Genomic DNA, 26,477 nt, shown 5'->3' on the forward strand with positions numbered 1-26,477 from the left:
CACAAAGAATAATAAATAAGTGAGAAAGAAAATGGGCACAGTAGAAAAAGTAAATATAAAGCAAGGTGACTACCATGTTAGGTAAAGTGCTGTGTTTGGGCCTAACTAGGACTTTGTTTGATATCAAAAAAGTAACAAGTCATTTGAAGTATCCTACAGTGTGTAAAAGTGCTTACAGTGTGTGCTTATTACTGTGCATGTATTTCAAGAGTTCACTGTGTGTAGAGTGCAACTATCTCGTATTATTCAATTGAAGCATGTTTTTTTGAAGAACATTTCTTGTGCTGGGTGTGGCTGTTCACAGAGTTCCACCATTACAGAGTGCTTCTTGTACTGTAAAGATTTGCCTGACAAGGTGCCACCATTTTGGGAACATTTCAGTGAACTGCATTTAGTCATTTACAAAGTGCATGTATCTCAGGAGACATTGAATTTGGGCAACCAGAATCTGATTGTTCACATTGTGCAATTGCTTAGAGGTTATTGTATTAAAGAAAGGTGTTTCTTATAAAAGATTGCAAGACTATTTCAGTGCTCGTGAATTGATAAGTTGCACTGCAAAGTTCTTGAATGTTTTTTAAAGTGATGACTTTAACAAGTGATAACGCATGACTGTTCCATGCCTACCTCTATTTATAAATTTCCAAGCAACTACTTTTGTAATTTTGCCTTTACCAATTCCAGTAGCTAATGATTCACCATTGTTGTTTTAATTTATCAAAGTTCATAAAGCATCGCAAAGTTCGAAAAAGTATTCCGTTAAGCTCCGTAAAGCAGTAAATAAGTTGAAAAGCTATTCCACTGAGTTTCGTAAAGCATTGAGAAAGCTAAAAAGTTATTTCACAAAGTAAAATATCTTTATTAAGATTTAAATATTAAAATTTACTTAAAAAAAAAAAGAGAGAACATTAATATTTTTATATTCAATGATAATCCTCTTTGTAATACTTTCAACATGTTATGTCTTGTGATATCAGGACTCCAAACGTTTTATAACTCTATTTGTATTCCTTTGTTTATAATTTGTCCACCTGATGTATTTTGTGTTGGCTATCCTACTACCATTGTTTTTTGAAGTGCTTATTATTTGGTACAAGTTTTTTGTCTTTTTTCTTTGATTGTGGAGCTTTTCTCCCCGGGCCTCTACTGAAAATGGACATGAATCCAGCTAGACTAGCCCGGTTAACAAAAGTAAAATAAAAATAAATAAATAAAATAAATAAAATAAAATAAAGCATCAAGAAACTTAAAAAGCTATTTCATAAAGCACAGTGAAGCTTTAAGAAATTTGCAAAGGTATTTCTCAAAGTGCAATAAAGCACTGAGAAGCCCGAGAGGTTTGATTCGCAAAGTCCAGTCAATTGAAAGCACTGTGTGGTTATTTATTCACATAATACTGATAAGCACAAAGAAAGTGCAGCTATAAAGCAGAAGAGCATTAGCCAAGTTGAGTGTTCATGCCAATTACTTATGCACATATGTGTGTGTGTGTGTGTGTATATATATATATATATATATATATATATATATAGATCTAAGACTAGTGAAAGAAAAGTTCAATAGTTCGAATCCACAATCACTGAACACACTTTAACGAAAGTGCTTTCACCAAAAAAGTGCTTTCGTTAAAGTGTGTTAAAAAAAAAAAAAACAATACATTTACTGTTATGCAGGGGGGGCAAGCCTCCCTGCACCCCCCATGTGGGGGGGCATTGCCCCCACCCCCCACTTTAATATTCTCACTCCAAGATTGCACTACACTGAGGAAAAGGGAATATTCCCTTATCCACACCATAGTATGATCTCCGACACAGTCATTCCCCCACGACTCCCTCTAGCTGCAGGCATACTTCCGCGAAAGTGCTTTTTTGGTAAAAAGCACTTTCGCAGAAGTATGCCTGGCCATTTGTGCTTCGGTCAAAAGTTCCTTCAGGGATCAGTTCCGATCCCATATATATATATATATATATATATATATATATATATATATATATATATATATATATATATATATGTGTGTGTGTGTGTGTGTGTGTGTGTGTGTGTGTGTGTGTGTGTATTTACAAGACTCTTCACTGATATGTATTAATATGGAAGAAGGATTTAGAAAACCACAACCGCTTGTGTTTGACCAGAATATTGCAAAGAACTGGATAATATTTGAACAGGACTACAATATTGTTATATAAGCAGCTTATGCAGATAGAGATGCATGCACAGGGGCATATATTTTGTTAAATCTAGTAGAATCTGAGGCTATAGAAAGACAGCAATCATTTGTATACGCACCAGCAGTGTATGAAGGTGAAGGTGCAGACCACCATATTGTTGTTCAGGCTGAATCCAGAGAAGACCCAGAGTGTTTAAAGTGTAAGTTCAGAGAAATGTGCAATCCCCAGATGAACATTACATTAGAGAAACAGTTGTTTTACAAAAGAAATCAGAAGCCAGGGGAAACATTAGCAGTTTAAATAACTGACTTGAGGAACAAGGCTAAAACATGTCGGTTTGATGACTTGAAAGATGAGCTGATAAAGGATAGACTTGTATGTGGTGGTATTAATAGTACTGCTGTAAGGAAGATTTTGCTTTGTGACAGTGATTTGACATTAAGTAAGGCAATAAAGATTTGTCAGATCAATGAGATGACAGAAAGGCTCACGAACATGCTAACAAATGACAAAAGCGTGGCTTCAGTAACCTCCAGATTGAATGTAGACAGTATGCAACACATGGCAAGTAGAAACAGACCTAAGCAAAGAGCAATTATAGGAATTCCGAAGAAGATGCTGAGTATTCCAGAAAGTTTCAGGAGAAGTGCAAGCTCTACCACCATCTCAGTTCCATATGAGCGTGGGTCAGCAAAGCCCAAGTCTAGCTTTATTGTTATCTGTCGAAACTGTGGTGCAAACTATGAGTCTAAAAGAAATACATTTTTAGCATATGGTCAGCAGTGCCATAAGTGTAAAAAATGAAACCACTTTCAAAAGTTTTGCAAATCAAGAAAGCCTCACACAGTTGCAAAGAAAGGTCATACAAGAAAACAAGTTGATCAAGTAGAGCGAAAAAGGTCAGATTTCTATGTAGATGGTGTATCAGTGCTGGGAGAAAGAGATGACACAGTAAACTTACTGACAAGGAATAAAGTGTGTTGCACAGTTCATATCAATGGGAAATCTACAGAGCTCAAAGTAGACACTGGATTAAAGTGCAATGTTATATCAGCAGATACATTTGCAAAAGTAAGAACCAATGAGCCACTTAATGTAACCAGCAGTGCAAGACTTGTTGCTTTGGAAGGTGAAGAGATTTAAATCGAAGGTTCAGTAATATCTGCATGTTATTTGGCTGAGAACTGTTACAACTTATTATTCTATGTAGACCAACAACAAATGCAATCTTTATTAGGTCTCAGAGATAGCTTTAGTTTGAATCTGCTTTTTTTTGCTAAAGAAATTCATCATGTGAGCGCAATTCCAAGTTCAAATTTTGCAAAAGACATTTTCTCAGAGTACGTTGATGTTTTTGATAACAAGTTGGGCAAGCTTACAGTTGTGTATTCTATGAAATTAGACCTCAAATTCACTTCAGTGTTCAGACTAGCAAGAAGAGTTCCAATAGCTATGCAAGTCAAAGCTTAGTTGGATAAAAAAAAAACAAAAAAACAGCTCAGTTGGAAGTTGGACAAGGTGGTGCAACAAGGTATGATTTGTCCAGTCACAGAACCAAATGAATGGGTGTCAGCCATGGTAGCCACTCATAAGACGGGCTCAGATGAAATCAGAATATGCATTGACCCTACAGATTTGAACAAAGCATTAAAGAGGCCATATCATCCAATGCACGCAGTAGAGGAAGTTGCAGCTCTGATACCAAATGCTACTGTATTTTCTGTTTTGTAGTTTGGTAAGGTTCTGTAAAGGGAATTGTAAAACTAAATGGTTGTTTATTTAGCTCTCTGTAAGTCATGTTATGCATTCTACATAGGGAAAATGGAAAGGTCTTTAAAAGAACGTATGTATGAACATCAATACGACATCAAAACAGGCAAAGTTACGAATGCTTTGTATAAGCATAGTTTAACGTGTCCTTTTTTAATGGTTACAGGTTTGGCATTATTGATTTAGTAAAAGAAAATAATTTTAGGGGAATGGGTAACTTTAAAACGTTTTTGCTTAATTTAGAGCTTAAATGGCAACTTAGGCTGAGGGCGAATATACCACCAGGTCTAAATGAGTACATAAGCATTAAATCTATTTTAATAGCTAGAGCTGAATGTGTTCGATAAACAACAGTATGTAACATATGTTTAATTTTATATAATGTTTTTAAATTTTAAATTGTTGTTTATTATACTGATATTTTTAAGTAGAAAGTAAGTTGTTTGCAATTTAATATGTAATATATATATTTTTCTTATTGAGAACAGATGTTTAGAATATCTCTTTAAAAATTCATTGGAAAGGTTCATTGGTGAATTGATTGGTAATTATTGTATTAGAAAACATGTATATAACTAAATTTTTGGCACCAGTGCTTTCATCTGAAGAAGTCTGTGTCTCAGATGAAAGTGCTCATTTATTTGCTTTTTAAGTTATTAAAAATCGACTGTTGCACTTTATTTGTGGTACAGGACTCCTGTTCGTTGTTTGATTTATGTAGATGGTGTATCAGTGCTGGGAGAAAGAGTTGACACAGTAAACTTACTGACAAGGAATAAAGTGTGTTGCACAGTTCATATCAATGGGAAATCTACAGAGCTCAAAGTAGACACTGGATTAAAGTGCAATGTTATATCAGCAGATACATTTGCAAAAGTAAGAACCAATGAGCCACTTAATGTAACCAGCAGTGCAAGACTTGTTGCTTTGGAAGGTGAAGAGATTTAAATCGAAGGTTCAGTAATATTTGCATGTTATTTGGCTGAGAACTGTTACAACTTATTATTCTATGTAGGCAATGACCAATGCAATCTTTATTAGGTCTCAGAGATAGCTTTAGTTTGAATCTGCTTTCTTTTGCTAAAGAAATTCATCATGTGAGCGCAGTTCCAAGTTCAAATTTTGCAAAAGACATTTTCTCAGAGTATGTTGATGTTTTTGATAACAAGTTGGGCAAGCTTACAGTTGTGTATTCTATGAAATTAGACCTCAAATTCACTTCAGTGTTCAGACTAGCAAGAAAAGTTCCAATAGCTATGCAAGTCAAAGCTTAGTTGGATAAAAAAAACAAAAAAAAAACAGCTCAGTTGGAAGTTGGACAAGGTGGTGCAGCAAAGTATGATTTGTCCAGTCACAGAACCAAATGAATGGGTGTCAGCCGTGGTAGCCACTCATAAGAAGGGCTCAGATGAAATCAGAATATGCATTGACCCTACAGATTTGAACAAAGCATTAAAGAGGCCATATCATCCAATGCACACAGTAGAGGAAGTTGCAGCTCTGATACCAAATGCTACTGCATTTTCTGTTTTGGATGCGAAGAGATCCTTTTCCAAGTGATGCTTGATCACAAATCCTCATTTCTAACTCTTTTTAGTACTCCATTTGGCAGATACAGATTTCTAAGAATGCCATTTGGAATAAATTCTGCAAGTGAAGTTTTTCAGCATGAAATGAAAGAAATTTGTTCAGGTTATCCTTGTGCCATAATAATAAACAATCTACTAGTTGGAGGCAATGGCGAAGCAGAGCATGACAGACACCTCAAGAAAGTTCTAGATAGAGCACGTGAAGTAAATTTGAAGCTCAATTCTCTGAAGTGCTAATTCATACTTCCAGAAGTGTCTTATGCAGGACATTTATTTACAAGTACAGGCTTAAAACCCAACCCAACCAAACAAACAGCTATTTTAGAGATGCCAGCACCAGATTATGTGCAGAGTTTCCAGCATTTTCTGGGTATGGTCAACTATTTTGGAAAGTTTACAACAGAGTTCAGTGAGTTGACAGCACTGTTAAGACAACTAACATGAAAAGAATGTCATATGGTCATGGTTACAACATTATTAGAAGGCATTTGATGACCTTAAGCAGAAAATTTTGACCCACCCCCCACGTTAAGGTACTATGATGTGAAGAAACCAGTTGTCCTATCCTGTGATGCTTCTAATTTTGGTCTTGGTGCAGTTATTCTACAAGAGGGCAGACTAATAGCCTGTGCCTCTAGGACACTTACCCAAACTGAAATGCATTATGCTCAAATTGAGAAGGAACTTCTAGCCATAGTTTTTGCACGTTCCAAGTGTCACGATTATAATTATGATTAAACTATTCAAATTGAAAATGATCATCACCCTCTAGCTACTATTCTCAAGAAACCTATGCATTCTGTTCCAGCAAGATTACAAAGAATGATGCTCATATTGCAAAACTACACTTTCAAAATGGTCTACACTAAAAGTAAATTGCTTTATCTGGCTGATACTTTATCCAAATCGCCTAGAAGTACAACAGAACTGCTTGAGAATTTGCTGAGAATTTTGACTTTGATGTAATGTCAGTGCATAATTTTTCTACCACTAGACTAGATGAGTTGATAGATCACACTATGGCTGATCAAATTTCACAAATGCTCAATCACTACATCAGTATAGGATGGCCATCAAAACAATCTAGTGTATCATCTGAGGGTGTCTATATTAGAACATCAAAGTTTCAGAACTTCAAATATTCTAATATCGACACCTAATAAGCGAAAGCTGAAAATAGTGAAGTTTTAGATAACCGAATTTTTTCCCTAGGAAAGAATTCGGTAGTCTGTTCCTGTCGCTTCGCTATTTTCAGCTCTGTGGTGGAAAGTTAAGGTCGGGTTCAGGCAAGTGTGCGATAGTTTGGATGTAAGGGTTAGGGTGGTATAGGTGAGTTAGGGTTAGGAAGCGGGTCAGGTAAATGTGCGAATGTGTGGACGTGAGGGTTAGGGTGGGATAGGTGAGTTAGGGTTAGGGCGTGGGTGAGGTGTGTGCGATAGTGACGGAACTTAGAGTTAGGGTTTGGGTTAAGGTAAGTGGGTAGATAGTGGTGTATGTACAGTTTAGTGTAGGTTTAGATGTAAGATTTTAGGTGTATGTGTGTGGATTGCTGTTTGTTTGGTGTGTTTGTGTTGCGTGTATGTGTTTTGGAACAGCAAATTTTTTCCCTAGGAAAAAATTCGCTGTTCTAAATTTTCGGTCTTATCGGTTTTCTGTTACTAGGTGTCGATATTAGAACATTCGAAGTTCTGAAACTTCAATGTTCTAATATAGACCCACCTGAGGTGCAATTATACATTCATTATAGAGATTAATTGTTGATGGAAGATGGTATAATTTTCAAAGGTCCTAAAATTCTTGTTCCTGATTCATTACAGCATGAATACATTCAGATTTTGCATCATGGCCAGCCAGATTGGTCATCCACTAATAAAAGGGCAAGAGAATTAGTATTTTGGCCTTCATTATCTAAAGACATTGATAGTGTTCTTTCTTCTTATTCGATATGTGATAGTACCAGAGCACATTTGCAAAAAGACCCACTTCAGCTAACTCCAATACCTGAACCACCTTTGTCTACTGTTGCAACTGATATCTTTGAATGGAATAATCAATACTATTTGGTTTTGGTAAACTCTTACTCGAACTGGTTTGAAATTTATCTGTTAACAAACTTAACCTCAACTGTTATCACTAAGCTTGAACATAATTTTTCAGTTTATGGTAGTCCTCACAAGCTTTATTCTGACAATGGTACTCAATTCACTATCCAATTGTTTCAGAAATTTGCAAGAGAACTTTGTACATGTCACAGGTAGTTCTGAATATCCTCAGTCCAATGGTCTAGCTGAACGTGCAGTACAGAGTACAAAGCAATTACTTGAAAGGTCAAAGCATGACAATACCGATGTATTTCTGAATTTACTTAATATCAGAAACATACTTCGTAATGATATTCTTGGCTCACCTGCTAAAAGACTACTTTCCAGATGAACTAGAACTACGCTACCTATTTCATCAAGTCTGTTGCAGCCTAACTCTAAGAACAATAAAACCATCAAGGCTCAATTGTTGAAGAAGCCTAATATCCAGAAATCTGGTTATGACAGATTGAGCAGATTTCTTCATTCACTGAGGGAAGGAGAGAGTACAAATTCAGACAGCGAAAGGTTTTGATTGAATAGGACAGATAGCAGGCATCTGTGTCGAGCCAAGATCTTATGGGTAAGTTCTGAGGGTGTAGAGTATAGAAGGAATCGCAGACATTTTCTTCCTGTACCAGAGTCATCACCATTGCAATGACAACATTGTATCTGTGATGCAGACTCTAAATCAAAGACTGTCAGGCATTGTTTCCAGACCAGTTTGTGTTCAAAAGTCTGATTTTGTTCCAGAGAGTAATTTGAGCATTCCACAATTCAACCATTTTGCAAAGACTGTTCCAGTTTTTAAAACTGATTCTCAATTTAATGCCACATAATATGGACGAATTTCTAAACCCAGTGTGAAATACACAGCAATGTGGACTTCATTGCATATAGATGTGTACTTAGTATTATATAATGCATGTATCTACATTATTTGTGATTTTTGCATGCTAAATATCTCATGACAAATTGCATGATCTATTTCTCAAAGAGGGAGACTGTTGATCAGATTATAGCATGTGTACGCTATGTCTTTAAGACGTATGCAAGGCTGTGCGTGCATGTATATATTCCAGACATGTGCAATCTCTAGTGCCATTTTGAAGAAGCAGCCAGTGTGCAAGCATGTATGATCACAACAGTTAGTCTGTATATAAGTTACTTAGTCATAGTCAAATATGCTTTACAGTAATGTGTTTGTATAGAACAAACCTGCTTGAACAGAACCCACGAAGACTCGTTTATTCATGTACCAACCAGAAAGTGACATATATATATATATATATATATATCTATATATAAAAAATATATACATATATGTTTTATATACATATATATATATATATATATATATATATATATATATATATATATAAAACTCAACAATAAAACCCACCAATTACAAGCTTGGATAAACCACAATCAACCAGACATCTTAGCCATCTCTGAAACCTGGCTAAAACCTAATATTACTGACCCTGAAATCTTACCTCCAGGCTTCCACATCCTTAGAAATGATCGTTTAAATAAAAAAGGTGGAGGCTCTGCTCTAATCTACTCTAACCATCTCTCTCTAATCCCTCTGCAAATCCCAACCCCACAATTCAAAAATACTGAATTAACTGCTGGTCTCCTCAGATTGAATAAACGTAAGAATATCTGCTTTATCTCCTTATATATCTCCCCAGGTGACAACATCTCTACCCTTGAAAATATTCTTCACTGGGCCTCAACTGAAATAAAATATGAAACTTACATTCTTGGCGACGTTAATATAGACTGGAATAAAATCAACTCACCTTCCCCTTCTCTATCCATTAACCTATACAACTTCACCCAAGTAATCCATTCAACAACTCGTCCTAACAAAATCCACCCTCCTGGATCCATCTTGGACTGGATTCTAGTTTCTCATCCCAACAAAATAATTCTCTCAGGCACCATCCCTGATACTTTCAGTGACCATCTCCCTGCCTTCACTCATCGGTCAGCTAATTCCACCCAATTTCATCACCAGTACATTCAAACTCGAAATCTTAGCAACTTTAACCCTACAATTTTCTCAAACACCTTCAAAATAATCAACTGGCAAATCCTTAATACTCTCCCCTTAGACAATGCTGTAGAACATTTCAACTCTATTTTCCTAGACACTCTGAATTGCTTAGCCCCTCTAAGAAACAAACGAATCAAAACTAACTCTGCTCCTTGGCTGACAAAAGATACTAAACAAATCATGCATCACAGAGACAAAGCCTGGAAGCATTATCAAAAAAGCAAACTGCCTTCTTCCTTCCTCCAATACACCCAACTTCGCAACCAAGTAAAAAAACTAATCACTTTAGACAAAAAAAATTACTATAGTAAACTGCAGTCTAACAAAAATAAGAACCCAAAACAATTTTGGAAATCAGTTAACTCCCTTCTACACCCAGGGTCCAAAAATAATCCCTGCCCAGACCCTAGTTTAACTGACAAGGAATTGAGTTCTCACTTCAACACCTTCTTCACAGAATCCCTAGCTAATCTAACCAAAACATTCCCAAACAATAATCCACCTAACATCCTCTCCTCAACACCCAATAACCTTAATAAATGTCTCTTGAATTTCCAGTTCTAACCAGTTTCAACCAGCTTCATAAAAAGGCTCTTATCTAACCTTAAACCATGCTCTAATGCCCCTGACAACATACACTCCTCCTTCCTCAAATGCAGCTGAAGGTATTGCTCTCCTATTAGTATCCTGATAAACAGATCCTTAAATGAGTCATACTCCAAACTCTGGCGTTCAGCCTACATCCTACCTCTCCACAAAGGAGGTAAAACACCACTATCTCTAATTTCAGCCCCATCGCCCTACTCTCCAATATCTAAAGTTCTAGAAAAATGTGTCCACCACCAGCTTTTACCTTTCCTAACACAGAATCACCTTCTTACTTCCACCCAACATGGCTTCTGCCCCGGCCATAGCACCATTACTGCCTTACTATCCTTCCTTGAAACAGTCAACCGAGCCCGAGACTCTGGACTTCTTGTATTCACAGTACTACTAGATCTTTCCAAAGCCTTTGACACCATCTCCCATACACACCTACTCTTTCATCTCGCCAACCTTAATCTCTCCCCACATACTCTTTCCTGGTTCTCCAGCTACCTATCTGAAAGATCTCAAGCTGTCAGATCGATGAACTCTACCTCTTCCTTCTTGCCCACACCGACCGGTGTTCCCCAGGGGTCCATCCTCGGACCCATGCTCTTCAACATCTTTATAAATAATCTACACTCTGTCATACCTGACACCACAGTCATCCAATATGCTGATGACTCCACCTTAGTTTGTGCTGCCTCTAACTTTTCTGAACTCCAGTCTAAAACACAAATAGGCTTTTCCACCACAGAGAACTGGATGCACCAAAACCACCTCTCCCTCAACTCTAATAAATCCAAAATTCTTATTTTTACCCCTTCCAGAGCTTCCTCATCCTTTGACAAAGATTCCTTCAAAGTCCTCAGCCAAACCAACACCGCTATAGAAGTAGTGCCTTCCGCTAAACTAGTCGGCATTACCATAGATGAACACCTAAAATTCGATCTCCACATTCAACAAAACATAAAGAAAACCCACCAAAAGTTAGGTATGCTCTACAGAAACAACCAATTTCTTTCCATCTCCTCTAGGCACACCCTGGCAATTACATATCTTCTACCCTCTCTTCTTTATGGAGCCCCCCTTTTAACCAATCTGTCTATTTCCAACATCTCAAAACTTGAAACTTGCTATAATAAGATCTCTAAATTCGCAACCAAATCCAAAACCTCAACTCACCACTGCCTTACCCTTAAATCTCTAAATTGGCTTGAACTTCCCAACCACTTGGACTATCTCCAACTAACCACCGCTCACAAACTAATATTTTACCCAGACTCATGCCCTGACTTAATAAACATCCTTCCACCATACACTCCAAACAGATCTCTGAGATCTGAACACCAAAACCTTATCTCCATCCACAAACCTAAACGTCATGCCGGCCAACTTCTACTCTCCTTCTCTCTAGGTAAAAAATGGAACTCTCTCCCTCCTTCTCTTAGGACTATACCTAACTCCGAATCCTTCAAGACCCTACTTCTCAAATACCTGTCATCCAAATGGAAATGTTCCTGCTCTCACCAGATATAATTTCCAGGGATCTCTTTCCCAGAACTCTGCACTTCCTGGCCCCCTATACCTCCATGATTTCCTGACATTTCTAACTTTCTCCTGACTCCAACTTTTTTTCAGTCTGTAAAAAAAAAAAAAAAAAAAAAAAAACTTTTGCACATCTATGTATTTTTGTTATTTTACTCTGCACTTCTGCACTGTATTGCTTCATTATGCTTGCTCATTATGCACATTTTATGTAAATGTATTTCCTGACTGCTTGAATCTTACTCTTGTATTATACCATTAACTTTATGTAACCATGTTTCATTGTATTGCTTGTGGAGCTTTTCTCCCTGGGCCTCCACTGAAAATGGGCACTTCTTGGCCCAGTGGACTTCCCCGGTAATCAAACTGAAATAAATAAATAAATAAATAAATAAATATATATATATATATATATATATATATATATATATATATATATATATATGGGTCTAACTGATAACACCGACACGCCAAAACACCGACAACAAAATAACCGACACCACCTGCAAAACCGAAAGTTCAAAAACACGAAATTTCACATGCCCGACAAACCACAATCCTGACAATCAACAAAACAAATACCTTTTCCGAAAAACACACACACAACAAAAGCATACCAAACAACTTACAAACCTACACTAAACCTTACATACACAACTATCTATGCACTAACCTTAACCAAAACTCTAACCCTAAGGTCTGTCACTATTGCACACTTCCCTTACCCGCACACTAACCCTAACTCACTTAATCCACCCCAACCCTTAGGTTCATAGGTTCATAGGTTCATACTAGGCTATCTGCCCAAGGGCATTTATAAGCCTAGCCCATAGTTATGTGGCTTTCGCCACCCCTTTAGTTTGAATAAAAACTATGCCTATCATTTTGCTGTGCCTCTGTCAAGCAGTGACGCTGAAGTAATCCCTGGGGTATATCTGCAATCTCCCATCCATTGGTCAAGATTCCTCTTGAACAAGACCAGAGAGGTGCTCTGCCTCACATGTACCGGGATTTTGTTCCACAGCATAGGGAGTCTCTGGGTGATGAATCTGTCCCTCCAGCACGTTCTATTTATAACCGTGTCAAGGTTTAAGTCTCCGCCTTGTGGTTCTGAGGGATCTAGATTTTTGAGGTGAAGCATATTCATCAAATCTGGGTTTGACATGGCCTTATATGTCAGGCACAGGTCACCTCTGAGCAAGCGGTATGAGACTGAATAGAGCTGGAGTTCTTTCAGTCGGGCAGCATAAGACATATTTTGAGACCCTTTATCCTTTTGGTGAGGAACTTTTGGGGCCTTTCAAGCTGCAGCAGGTGTCTGGTCAGATACATTCGAACGGGCATTGTACTCAATCATAGGTCTAATAAGTGATGAGTACAGGGGACGATGACCTCCCTTGATCTAGATGTGAATCCCTTCATGATCAGGTGGGTGATATAGAAGGTTTTCCTAACTAGTGTAGCAACATGAGTGTCAGACGAAGGCTACTGTCAACCTGGGTCCCCAGATCTCTGATGACTTTTCTGTGCTCAGTGGATTGCCACCTATATGGTAGCTAGGGGTAGCCTTGTTTTTCCCAAAGGGTATGACTATGCATTTTGGCGTTTAACTTCAGGCCATGGCTCTGGCACCAGTTATCCATTTCTGTGAGGCCCTTCTGGAGGATATCTGTGTCAGATGTGTTTTCGACTATGGCGCAGTTTGCAGTCATCTGCAAACTTTGTCAGCCATAACCCTCCTGTGTTTGCTTGTACTTCAGAAAAGTAGATGCCGAACAAGAGTGGACCCAGGACTGAGCCCTGTGGGACACCACTTGTGACAGGCTTTGAGTCTGACATGGCTCCAGCAACTCTGACCCTGTGGGTTCTGTCACTTAGCCAGTTTGCAACCCATCTTGTGATGTATGGGTTTACATTCAAGCTGATGAGTTTTCGATGATACCTGAGTGGGGTATTGTGTCAAGGCCTTTGCCAGGTCGAGGTAGGCTGTATGGACTGCCTTTCCCTCATCAATGGCCTTGGTGACTGTCTCAAAAAGTCAACCAAGTTTAAGAGGCAGGATCTGCCTTTGACAAAGCCAAACTGAGTTGGATCCAAAGTCTGCAAGTTCCCTATGTCTTTATTTATGAGTTCCATTATGATCCTCTCCATGGCTTTGCAGATAAGGCTTGTCAAGCTAATGGGGCGGTAATTTCCAGGGTCTGTGGAGGCACCGCCCTTATGAAGTGGGACCACAGTCGCCGTGCGCCACTCCTTGGGTGCGTATCCTGAGGTGAGGCTAAGATTAAACAGCTGTCCTAACTGTGGGTTTAATTCCTCATTGAGTTCATGAAGCACACAGCCGGGGACACCATCCGTCCCATGGATGCTGTGTTTTTGCCTTAGTGAGGGCAGTTCTCACCTGGGCGTTGGAGATGTTTGGGGGCTACAATCCTCTGGAATAGATATCTCTCCTTTTGGGGAGGGGAGAAGTTTGCACTGAACCTGTCAGCCAGTATGTTGGCAATGTGTGTAGGTTCAGTAATTTTCACATCATTTTGAACTAATTCTGAGCATATCTGGGAGTTTCCTCCTAGGTTTCTAACATAGCTAAAGAAGGCCTTATGATTCTCTTTAGAGTCCTTGGCAATTTTTCTCTCAAAATTTGCCTTGGATGATTTTATGAGAGCTCTTAGTTTCTTACTTATAATGATCAAAGGTGTCTTACCTTTCAAGGATTTTGCTCTATCTTGTAGTAGCTTCCTCCTTTTGTTGTAGAGCTTGTTTATGGCTGGGGTCCACCAGACTGGACGCTTGCCTTTGGTACAGAGAGTCTTAGTTTTGTTTGGGATTGCCTGATCCATGCAGTCCTGTAGGTGCTGGTAGAAGGCATTTGTAAGTGATTCAGCGGTTTGAGTAATGTTTACCACTGGCTCAGGGGCCTTAAAGGAGACCACACTAGTTTTTAGAAGTGTGAAATCGGCTTTTGAGAAGTTTTTCACTGTGGTCTTTTTTGTTTCAGGTGGGGCGGGATGAGGACCTCCAGCGAGATTAGTTTATGATCTGATCTCACCAGTGAGGGGTATACTTCCGGTGTTGAACATTTTGATCCCATGTTCGTGATGATGAGATCAAGTATGTTTTCTCCTCTTGTGGGGATGGTGACTAGTTGTTCCATGGCATTTGAGTTTATGAACTCCAGGAATCTTTGGGTTAGAGTGTTCGGGCTTGAGTAGTGTTCCCAGTCTATATTAGGGTAGTTAAAGTCACCTAGTATGATGGTGTTTGGAGATACATTTATCCCTCCAATGTTTTCAGGAAGGCCATGTGAGGTTCCTGAGTTTGAGAGGGTGGCCTGTAACATGCTACAAATTGCAGAGCAGTCTTGCCTATGGTTAATTGCACCTGGATGGTCTCCGATGCATCATGCGTTGCCACCAACCTTGAGGTGTGGGTGTCCTTTATGAATATGGACACCCCTCCTTTCTTGGTGTTGTCCGGATTTTGGGGCGGAACGCATGATATGAGGTGAAACCTGTTAGTGCTGGGGTGCTCTCAGGAGCCTTGAACCAGGTTTCTGTCACAGCACAGACATCGATGTTCTCCATATTGAGAAGGGCCTCGAAAGTGCATCTTGAGATTGAGACTTCTGGCATTGAGCAGCATTACCCTTAGTTTTTTCCTTTTTGGTGTTCTAGGGTGGTAGGTTTAGAATTTGAGCCTTGCCTAAAAAGGCACTATGGGGTGGCAAGAGCCTTTGCCAATATCCGAAGCCCAGGGTGACAGGTGCAAGCCGTCCCTTGCGAAGCAGCGTGGCTTGTCCAGCATGTCATCCCAGGCAGACAGACATTGGATCCCCTTTGAATGACACCAGAATTTAAGCCAATTATTAAAGCTGATCATCTTATCACTGTATTATTGCACACTTACCTTGCCTGCACCCTAACCCTAACTCACTTAATCCTCCCCTAACCCTAAAGTCCATCACTATCGCACACTTACCTGACCCGCACCCTAACCCTAATGTCCGTCACTATCACACACTTACCTTACCCGCACCCTGACCCTAATGTCCGTCCCTACCGCACACTTACCTTAACATGTCGGTGTTCTCAGCGTCGGGATTTTCAACTTTCGGTCTTCTCTGTTGTCGATCTTCCGGTGTCCGTGTTCTCGTTGTTGCCGTTTAAAGCTTTTGTTAAATCAGGTAGACCTATATATATATATCTATATATATATATATATATATATATATATATATATATATCTATATATCTATATATATATATATATATATATATATATATATATATATATATATATATATATATATACACACACACACACACACACACACACACACACACACATATCTATATATATATATATATATATATATATATATATATATATATATATATGGGTCTACTTCAGAATGTCAACCGTTCAGAATGCCGACTTTCATATGGCCGACACATCTTGAAACAGCACCATTTACCTACCTGTAAACACAGTAAAACTGTGTTATGCAGAAGGGCAAGTCCCCCTGCACCCCCCACACCCCCTGCTACTTAAATATTCTCACTCTGAGATTGCACTACAGTGCAGGAAAGGGGAATCTTCTAGTCCCGCACTGTAGCGGGATCTCCGCTATCATTTGTTGGCCTTTCAAACATTCGCTCATATGGTGTCGGCCATATGAGTTTCGAACAGTTGAAAGTTTGAACAAATGAAGGGCTCCCATACATATAAATATAATAGGATGAAAACATATGAGTTTTGGAATTGCGTTAATAAACTTTAGCATTTTATTGTACTCTTGGTTTGTGGTGGATTAATTTTGGTTCTGGAGACGTTCTTGAGGGAATTTGCCTGTTTATTTGTGTTTTTGGTGTTTGGTCGAACATTTACGTGGTTTATGGTTGGCAACATACATACATATATTTCAGTTATTTTTTCCTGATTTTTTTTTGTTCTAATTATAGCTTCCATGCATCCCATTCTTGTCAATAGCGTATAGTAATTACATTGTTTATTTACTTTTTTATTGAATATGTTTGATACTGTTTTTCTATCTTTTGTTATAATAGTTGTCTTGAGAATTTTCATTTTGTACTATTTTGTGATCATTTTATTTATTTATTTGTATTGCCAGGTGGATTTATTGAATTATATGTAGTTTAATTATTATTTATTTATTTTAACCTTTCTCATTTAGTTATTTATAATTAAGTTAATTTTATCTATACTGTAGTTTTTCCAGTTAGTTATTTGTGAATATAATCTGTATATGACTTCACTGCCATTATCTATATGTAAAGACCAATTTGTTGAACAGGTTATGCAGAACTGAAACCATCAAAGAGTATAGTGATTGCAAGTATTTTTGTAAATGCACAATTCTGGAGCAATCATCGTATGCATAAACTGCTTACATTTATTGTTACACTTTTGGCAATAGTAAAATAATTGGCAATAGTAAGATACTCTTTAAGAACATATATTAATTGTAATAAAAAGTACAATGCCTATCTATGTGTAATCTTTGTTAAAACTGCGCATACAGAAAATTATGTCCTTGTACCTATGCCAGGCTTATATCCAAGGCACTGTTCTAGCTATCTGAAATAGATAAATATTAAGAATTAAACAAAAATGAGATTTACAGTGAATTTCAGGTCAATTTCATGTTTTTGAAATCAGAACATCAAGCAGACTTTTGAACAAACAAGGTAGCAAAATGTCCCTTCAATAACAGCTTTAATAATAGATTTGAAAATTTTCAGGGTATTATGTCTCCTGCCTCACTATTACAAATAAAATCAACAAGTAAGAGAAAGTATCTGGGGTCAGATAGAGATTGCCCCATGCTGCAATCCCATTTGATGACATGACAAGACATTACTAAGTGTTTATACTGACAGAGCATAATTCAGAAATTTTGGAAAATTAAACTCTGCTGCTGCATTCTGTGCGCCATATAGACTTTTCAATAAATATTAATTTATTGTTGTTTTCTATGAATTTTGGACTATGCAGTTATAAATACAAATTTCCAAAAAAAAAAAAAACCAGGAATGCAGAAACATTTAATAACAATGCAATGTCCATTTTCCATTAAGATGCTAGTGAAACATGCATTTCAGGTGGAGATTTTCAACATTACTCTTATTTCACAGAGTGCTTAATGGATATCAACAGATAAAACTATTGCTAACTCTTCTGTAAAGCATTTTTTAATGTTCACTTGAATTTTTGACCTATGTTTTTAACTTTAACTCACGGAGTATGGACACAGGTGTTCATATGTTTCAATCAACATAATTAGTATTTGTATAATCTTTTTATGGTGTATTATTTACTTGATAATCAGGTATGTGAGCAGCTCAAGTAACCCTTTTCAGATGTGATTTCTTAGTGTGTACAGTACAAATTTTAGAGTTGTAGCCATATATATGTGAAAACGTAATACTACAGCAGTTACAATGAAATTATATCAGCAGGGTGCACAGATCTCTTTTATTACATGTGGCAGAAAAAGCATAGGAAATCAGAAGTTATTTTTTTTCAAACTCAAGTGGTAGGACAATAAGCCATTATCATAGCCATAGATAAGCAACATCTGTTTGTGCTGGAAGTGTTATGAAATTTCCGTTGAATCTGTAAATGACATACTAAATATGTCTTTCTTTGAGTTTATAAATTAACAATTCATTTGTCCAGCTTAGCACCAGGAATCTACTTAGAATTCCCTCCATCTATAGTTAATAAATGTATGTGTTTGTGAAGCTGGCAGACCACCTAGCTAGAATTTTGTATATTATCCTGTGTCATTTGTAAATATTAATATGATCCATAGAATTGTCTTACAAATGTAAGAAAACTATATGTTATATGTGTTAAACTGCATGTTTTATGGGGAGCTTCAAAAATGTAACCACAGTGCACCTTGCTGAAAAAGAGCAGAAATGTATATGGACTATATGCCTATACAAATATATATTTTCATGGTAGAAGTTGGAATATACAGAGTTAACTTGCAAAACTCTAAGAAAATAAGTTGACAAGTAAAGAGTCTTACAATGGTGTTTACCACAGCTAGAAGACGGAATATCTACAGCTAGAGTTTTGTTTTACTGTCGTAAGACAGAAATAATTACTAGGTTTAAAATGTATAAGTGTTAATTGTTTTATGACTTCCAGTTTCAGGCAAGCTTCTAAGAGATAAGTGTCAGCTTCTAAGAGATAAATATTTTTCATAGAGACATGTTCAATTCTGTTGGTATCTGTTTAGCCTGAGAACTAGATGCAGGTGTCAAATAGTGATGTCATCTAGCTAACCCAGCAGTAATGTGTATTATTAATTTAAGAACTATCTCAGAAAGTCTGTGCATTTTATATTTGTCTCTGGACCTGTAAACATCTCACCACCACTTGCCTTGCTCTGTAAGACTTAGATCATAGTATTTCTCTTAAGCTGGGTATAACACCCCTGCGTTTCATATGCTTAGTCAAACACTCTGCTTGTGCTGTGCTGATGAGGTCATAACAAGGCCAAAATATGCATATACACAGCTAGTAGGGTGTGTCTTTATTGGCCTGAAATTGTGCATTAAAACAATGAAACAAGTCATGAGCATTCAGAATCACCAATTAGCTGAAACACCTGATGTTCATAATGGTCATTTGCATATATCCCATGTGCCTCTGATACAAGAGGTTTGGGAGGTCACTCAGTGGAAGTTCTAGCTTTCCTGGAGTTTTCATTTTGTTTTTACTGATTTGTTTTTCAGTGACCTTCTCACGTATTGTTTTAGTTTCTTAGAGATAGATAGGAAAATAGTAAGATTAGTCTAGATGTTTCTGTATTTATGTGAGACTGTCCTGCAATGTTGTTTTAAAATATTTCCTGTGATTCTGAACTCTGTTGTCACTGTATTGGGTTATTGAGTATTGTCTTGTTCTGTTATTATTTATTATTAAATATATTTAAACCTTTTAATTGCAGCTGGTTTTGCTTAGATATATTTAAGCTCTTAGAGTACCTGCATATGTATTTGGTAACACTGTACAGACCACTCTTGAATAGCCTTAGTCTTGGACACACTTAGCATTTGGATAATAGTAACATTACACAGTGAGATTGGGCACCCTTTAGTAGGGGCCTTTATAGTAGCTGATAAGTAGTGGTTGGTGGCAGTGATAACTACCTTATAGTCTGGATAGAAGTGGGCATAGCTAGTAAACCTGTGCCAGTCTTCCCCAGGAGTGACTGTGTGTTTGTATATAAATCAAATCTCAAAGTGTGTGTGTGTGTGTGTGTGTGTGTGTGTGTGTATGTGTCAGCTACTTGGGCAGGGACACAGAGTACTGGTTGGACAGAGAGGGTCCTAGAGGTTTTGGCTTGACCACTTGGCTGAGATTTTAACCCTATAGCTGTGCCACTGGGGAGTCTTACTGGGGATCTGGAGAGAGAGAGAGGGAGAAACCAGCCCCAGACTGATTGTGATCTCTGTGTGCTCTTAAGGGAAATTGGACTTTACTGTGTATGTACTTGTAATTCTCCCAATGTGCCCGTCCCTCACTGGTGTTAGTGGTGAGGATCGAGGCTCCTTGATTACTGGGCAAGTGCAGGGATGTGACAGCATTGTAAAGTTATTTGTATTATCCATGTTGCTTGTAATATATCAGTGTTAGTAGATAATTTTTTCACATTGACTAATGTCATCCAAAAAGATCCATGGGTATTTGCCAGAGCTAAGTGAGTTGAGGGCCCAGCCTATTGTGACCTATTCTAGAAACTCATGCTAATAGCAGGAGGGGGTCTACATTCCTCTATCAGCCATTATGTACCCACAATAAAATTCAGTGTTGCTGGGTCATTAAGCTAATGGTTAGTTGGCGTCCAGCTGCCCAACCTTGAGTTGCCCTTGGACAGTTCTGTTGAGCAAAGTTTGGATGCAAAGCCATTCCCTCTACTAAAATGAGCTAAGAGTTGAGACACTGAATATAGTTTCACTTGCTTTTTTTTATTTTACATTGTTTAGATTTTCCACTATGTTTGCTTCAGATGAAGATGATGATGATGAATATGGTGGTAGATACATAGGCTTTTCCACAATCTTAGACCTTTATTTATTCTTAATTGCAAGGACTCCCATACCTCCTTCAGACTGAGGAGTAGATATTCCTACCATGAAATGAGTTTATCATTCGATAGGCATGGAGCAGTTTTCTTGATTTTCCTGTTCAAATGACCTAACACTTTTTGGGGCCAGTGACACCAAGCTGTAAGTTAGAACAAGAAGAGCAAATATAATAGTCTGAATTTTATTCCTAGATATGAAAGGCATTTTAATATTAGTTTTAGTATTCTAAAATATTCCTTACTAACATCTGTTCTCACTTGCACATGCAGCACTGCTGAGCCTTCTTCTGCTCCAGGATATTTATACACTCTTATTGTTTAAGTTCCTTAATATCTTGTTCCACTCTGAAAGTGATAGGCTTCAGTTTTCTTGCTATAAATCAAGTCGAAATGTCATTCTTATATCATCTACAAAAGTTTTAACTGTTTGTAATTGCTCTTTCAATTGCTTTTCAGATAACCTGTACAGTTTTAAATCATCCATGAAAAGCAGATGAGTTGTCATTTGGCAAGGCTGCTTTCTAAAAGTTAGTCTGTAACCATAGCCTAGTCTGTTATTAAACAGTTTAATGTGTGAGGCCAAAGCAAAACAGCAGTTATAGAAAAAAATGCCCTAGAATATTACTCTTTCGATTTGTATACCTGTAATAATAATTTACTGTTTTTCATGGCTCAGTTGATAAGTGCTTTCACACTGCTTCATAATGACTGATATGTAATTTATCAGTGTATAATATATTTTATGCATCTGTAAGCATTCTATAGGATGACCAAGTCTGAGAAAGACAGCATTACCAAGAGCCGTTTTTCCTGTTTAGAAATACATATAATGAAGTGTTTTCTCACTGTTCTTTGTTTTCATCACAGAAGATTGAAGACTGTTGTATTACCCACCCATTCATCACCTTCCTATTTAACACTGGCAGAGAGAAATATGCAAGAATCTGTTAATTAGCACTGTGTTTAAGAAATCTCTTGCAGTTTTGAATATAATGCATGTTTCTGGAGGCATACCTTTATTTACAACATGGTCTCCTTTCTCACTTAAAGAATGTTTCTTATTCATTATTAATTCATGCAGGTCTTGCAAGGTCAGATTTTACTTGTAACTGAGTCTACTCTAGTTAAGTAAAGCCATTCTCTGATATAATTAGGTTGTTGGTGTTTAACTACCCATTAATGACTGCCTATTAAGTACGCCTGATTTAATGTAATAGCACTTCATTGAACTCCATGATAAAGTCTGCCCATTTGCTTTTAAGTAATGGCTTTCCATTCAGCTGCCTGACAAAAACTGTCTTGTTCTTCAGCTTAATGATTTAAAGAGCAATTCCATTTTACTCATGTTAATAGGTTGATCATACCTTGAACTCTGTGTTATTGTAGTCCGTTTTTATGATCTGAAAGCAGTGAATTGCAGCAGACAGATCATTCTGAATAACCAAGATGCGTGTTTGCTCAGATTGAATAATGAAAAAAAAAGTTGATAAGAAAAATTGTCATTTTATGGTAATAATGATAAAGAAGGTGCTCTGTTTATTACAAGTACAAAGAGCATTCCCTGATCCAGAACTGTCACATAGGAAATGCAGGAAACACAGAACTGCTGTAACTCATATAGACTTGGCATGCAGTTATATATATATATATATATATATATATATATATATATATATATATATATATATATATATATGCAGTCATTACACTATGCATTAAGACTGCACCTTGGGATTTTGAGGACTTAGCTCCCCTAAAGGTGTAACTGGATAATCAACATGATATTCATGTTGGTGGTGGGTTCAAGTCCCAGCTGAGGTACCTAATTATATTCATATTTATTTATTTTATTTGACATTTGTTAACTGGGAAATTCCAACTGGACCAGGTCCATTTACAGCGGAGGACCGGGGAGAAAAGCTCTGAAACATTGTTAAAAAAAAATGAAGAGAAGCAAATGTATACAGTGTTATACAAAGGTCATTTAAATAATACAACATGGAGTTAGACATTTTGCCAGACAAACACTGAAAATATATAAAATAAATTGGATAAAGGCATTTTCCAGGAGAAACAGTCAGGAATTCCATTTAATGTGCAGGTGTATAATAATTGTGACAAAAAGAGGAGCAATTGCCCACTATGAGAAGTAGCAACTAATAGCCAGAGTTATTGGCTGGGTTTAATACTGTAGATGGTTAAAGTGAGTAGCTTGGAAGTTGGAAAAAGAAGGGGGAGATGGGAGAGTAAAGGTTAAGTGATACAAGGACATAACCAAGTGTCTAATAGATGTGATTTGAGGGAGTTTTTGAATTGTGGGGTGGTAGAGGCAGTGGTCAGAGAATGGGGGAGGGTATTCCAGTTTTTAGCAATGGTGTGGGAATGGAGTGATTTGCCTGCAGTATTGTTTGCCCTGGAGATGCAGAGGAGAGATTTGTCACTAGATTGGAGATGCCAATTTGCAGTGTAATGGGTAAGAAGATTGGATATAGATGGGTTTTTTTTCAGGATACTTAAGGATGTTATATGCAGTAACTAGCTGGTAGTAGTTAAGTAGTTGTGGTAACGTTAGCCATTTTAGTTCTTTTAGTGCAACACAGTGATGTGTTATGTAACTGGAGTTTGTAGCAAACTTGGCTATCTTATTGTAACAGGATTCTAGCTTGTTTAGGTCAGTTTTTCTAATATGAGTGAAAATAGGTACTGTGTACAGTAGTGTGGACAGAAGGTGACTCTGGGCAAGGGTGACTCTTGCTTGGTGTGAGAGAAAGTTTTTGTACCTATATAGTGCACCCATTTTGTTGTGAACCAATTTCATGGTTTGTGAGATGTGGATATCAAAGTGAAGATTGTTGTCAATTTCAATACCAAGAAGTTTGGTGTGGTCAGAAGGGGAGATGGTAGTGCCATTTTTAGAAGTGATGGAAAAGGAGAAGAGAGCTTTTGATTTGTTAGGGGTAAATAGTAGTAGTTTTGTCTTATTGGGGTTTAGGATTAGTTGGATACCTGCGATCCATTTTTCTACAGAGTTAAATGTTTCCTGGGTAAGTTGCTGCAGAATTGTGGGCGATGAGGCAGTGCAGATCAGGGTTGAATAATCTGCATATTGAATAAGTGTACCATGCTAGGTAGAGCAATTCAGGTTGTTTGTGAAAATAGAAAAGAGAAGTGGGCCCAGTATAGAGCATTGTGGGACAACTATGGTAGTTGGAAGTTGGGGGGATAGTGCTCCTTGCCATTGGACAGATTGTTGCCTGTCAGATAGGTAGCTTCTGAACCATGGTAGATGGGGTAGATAGGGAGGCTAGAGAATCTAGCAGAATGGAGTGACAGACCATGTTAAATGCCTTTGAAAGGTCCAAGAAAATGGCTGATGTATATTTGTTGTCGTTCCTGTGAAGGTTAACTAAATTAGAGAATGAAAGAAGAGCAGTTGTTGTGCTGTGATGAGGGCAGAAGCCATGTTGAGTGGTAGAGAGGAGCTGATGTATGTTCAGCAATTTCATGACTTGCAAATGGATGCATTTCTCTAGAATTTTAGATGGGGGCATAAGATGGCAATGGGTCAGTAGTTTGAGAAGTCTTAAGAGTTACCCCCTTTATGAAGAGGAATAATAGAAGATACTTTCCAGAGTTTGGGAATATAGGATTCCTGTATGGAACCGCTGATTAGGATGGAGATGGGGCAAGACAGAGAGTCAGAGGCCATTTTTATGAAGGTAGCAGGTAAGTTATCAACTGCAAGTGTGGTGGGTGTAAGTTTTAGAAGGAGTTTCTTAATTGTAGAGGTGGAGACAGGTGATAGAGTAAAGGAGGGAGTCTTTTCTGGTTGATTGGTTTGGGTATGTGATGGACTATGATTGGTTAGCTTGCTGGATAGAGCCAGGATGGATTTTGTGAAGTGGTGGTTAAATTGAGTGGCTATGTCTAAATTACTATCTGCAGAGTTTGGAGCTGGAGTAGTGGTTTTGCCTGGTTTTAGTAAGGAGTTAATAGAATGCCAGAATGTTTGTGGATTTTTTGAGTATTTGTTTTGGGCACTGAGGAAGTAGTTTTGTTTATTTTGTTTAGTTTGAGCCTTGGCCAGATTTCTAAGCTGTTGTTAGTTTTGCTTGGAAGGTATTTTCTCTTTTCCAGATTTTCCAGGCTTTATCTCTGGCTTTTAGTAGGGCTCTAGTATCCCTACTTAGCCAAGGTGCATAGTTATATTTCACTCTAATTTTCCTACTGAGGGTGAGTTTCTTAAGAACATTAATAAAAGTAGTATTAAAGTAGTCAACTGCCTGGTCTAATCCAAGGGTTTATAGTGGTTTCCAGTTACAGTGGCTGAGAACAGTATTGAAATAATGTGGGGTAAGGTTGCGGTCATCCTGTATTAGTTTGGAAACAATGGGTTTGGATAGGTTGGAGTGCTTGCGTAGTAGGAATGTGGGGAGGTGGTCACTGAGACCATCTGGAAGGCAACCTACCTGGTAGTTTTGTTTGGGGTAGTTGATCAGAGTCCAATCAAGAATAGATTTTTTTGTTTCGATTTTTTATCTATTCTAGTGGACTCTTCAATCAGTTGAGAGAACCCATATAGATTAATATGGTTAGTGGGGTTGTTGGAATCACAAGCTGTCCAGTCAGTATTTAGGTCACCTAATAGGATAGTTTCTTATGGTAGGTTATCTTTTGTCCAGTGTAGGATTTCTTCTATAATTAAAGAGTTGTTACCTGTGGGTATATAGCAGCAAAAAATATTGATTTTCTTAGTTTTATTTATGGAGAGGACAGTAAACAGGGCTTCAGCATTTAGAAATTTGGGTGGTGTGGTCTGAAGGAGTTGAAGGTTCAATGTATTCTTAAAGAGTACTGGCTACCCCCCTCCTTTTCTGTCTACTCTATCCAGTCTTAAGGTATTTTAACCTGGGGGGGAGGAAGTCTTCATTTTGGATGCTAGGATTTAGCCATGTTTCTGTGACTGTCAGTATGTCAGGAGTGTAGTGGGCTATAAATGCATGCAGTTCATATATCTTGTTGGTGATACTTCTTATGTTGATATTAAGAATCAGCAGGTGAGATATCTGTTTGGTTTTGAGAGGACCTGGATTAGGGTGTATATCACCAGAGGTTAGTATTTTCTTTATGGATGATAGTATGTGCTTTATAATGTTTGTTATTTGTGAGTTGGAGCTATGTGAGTTTTTTCTAGAGTTATATCTTGGTATTGTAATGTTGTGCGAGTAAGGTGTAGTATTAAGATTTAGAATTGTAGGGCTGATGAAGAAGTATGCGTGAGTTTGTGAGTGTGTGGAAAGAAATGTGTGTTATATGATATGTGTTATTGTGTAGAGGTAAGTTTGTTTGTATGGATGTGACAAAAGCTAGTGATATGAATGCTAATGATAGGGATGATAGTGTTGTTAGCACGATTGTATGGTAGAAATGTTTTGGTGATGGTAGCTAGGTGATTGAGGTGAATGAGTTGATGTGGTTCTTTAGGAGGATGGGTGAAGTGTGGAGGTACGTCTATCAAATATGTGTTGTTTGGAAGTGGGAGTG

Source organism: Protopterus annectens, chromosome 5.part0 (assembly GCF_019279795.1).
Source record: "Protopterus annectens isolate FY-2018-M chromosome 5.part0, PAN1.0, whole genome shotgun sequence".
NCBI classification, from domain to species: Eukaryota; Metazoa; Chordata; order Ceratodontiformes; family Protopteridae; genus Protopterus; species Protopterus annectens.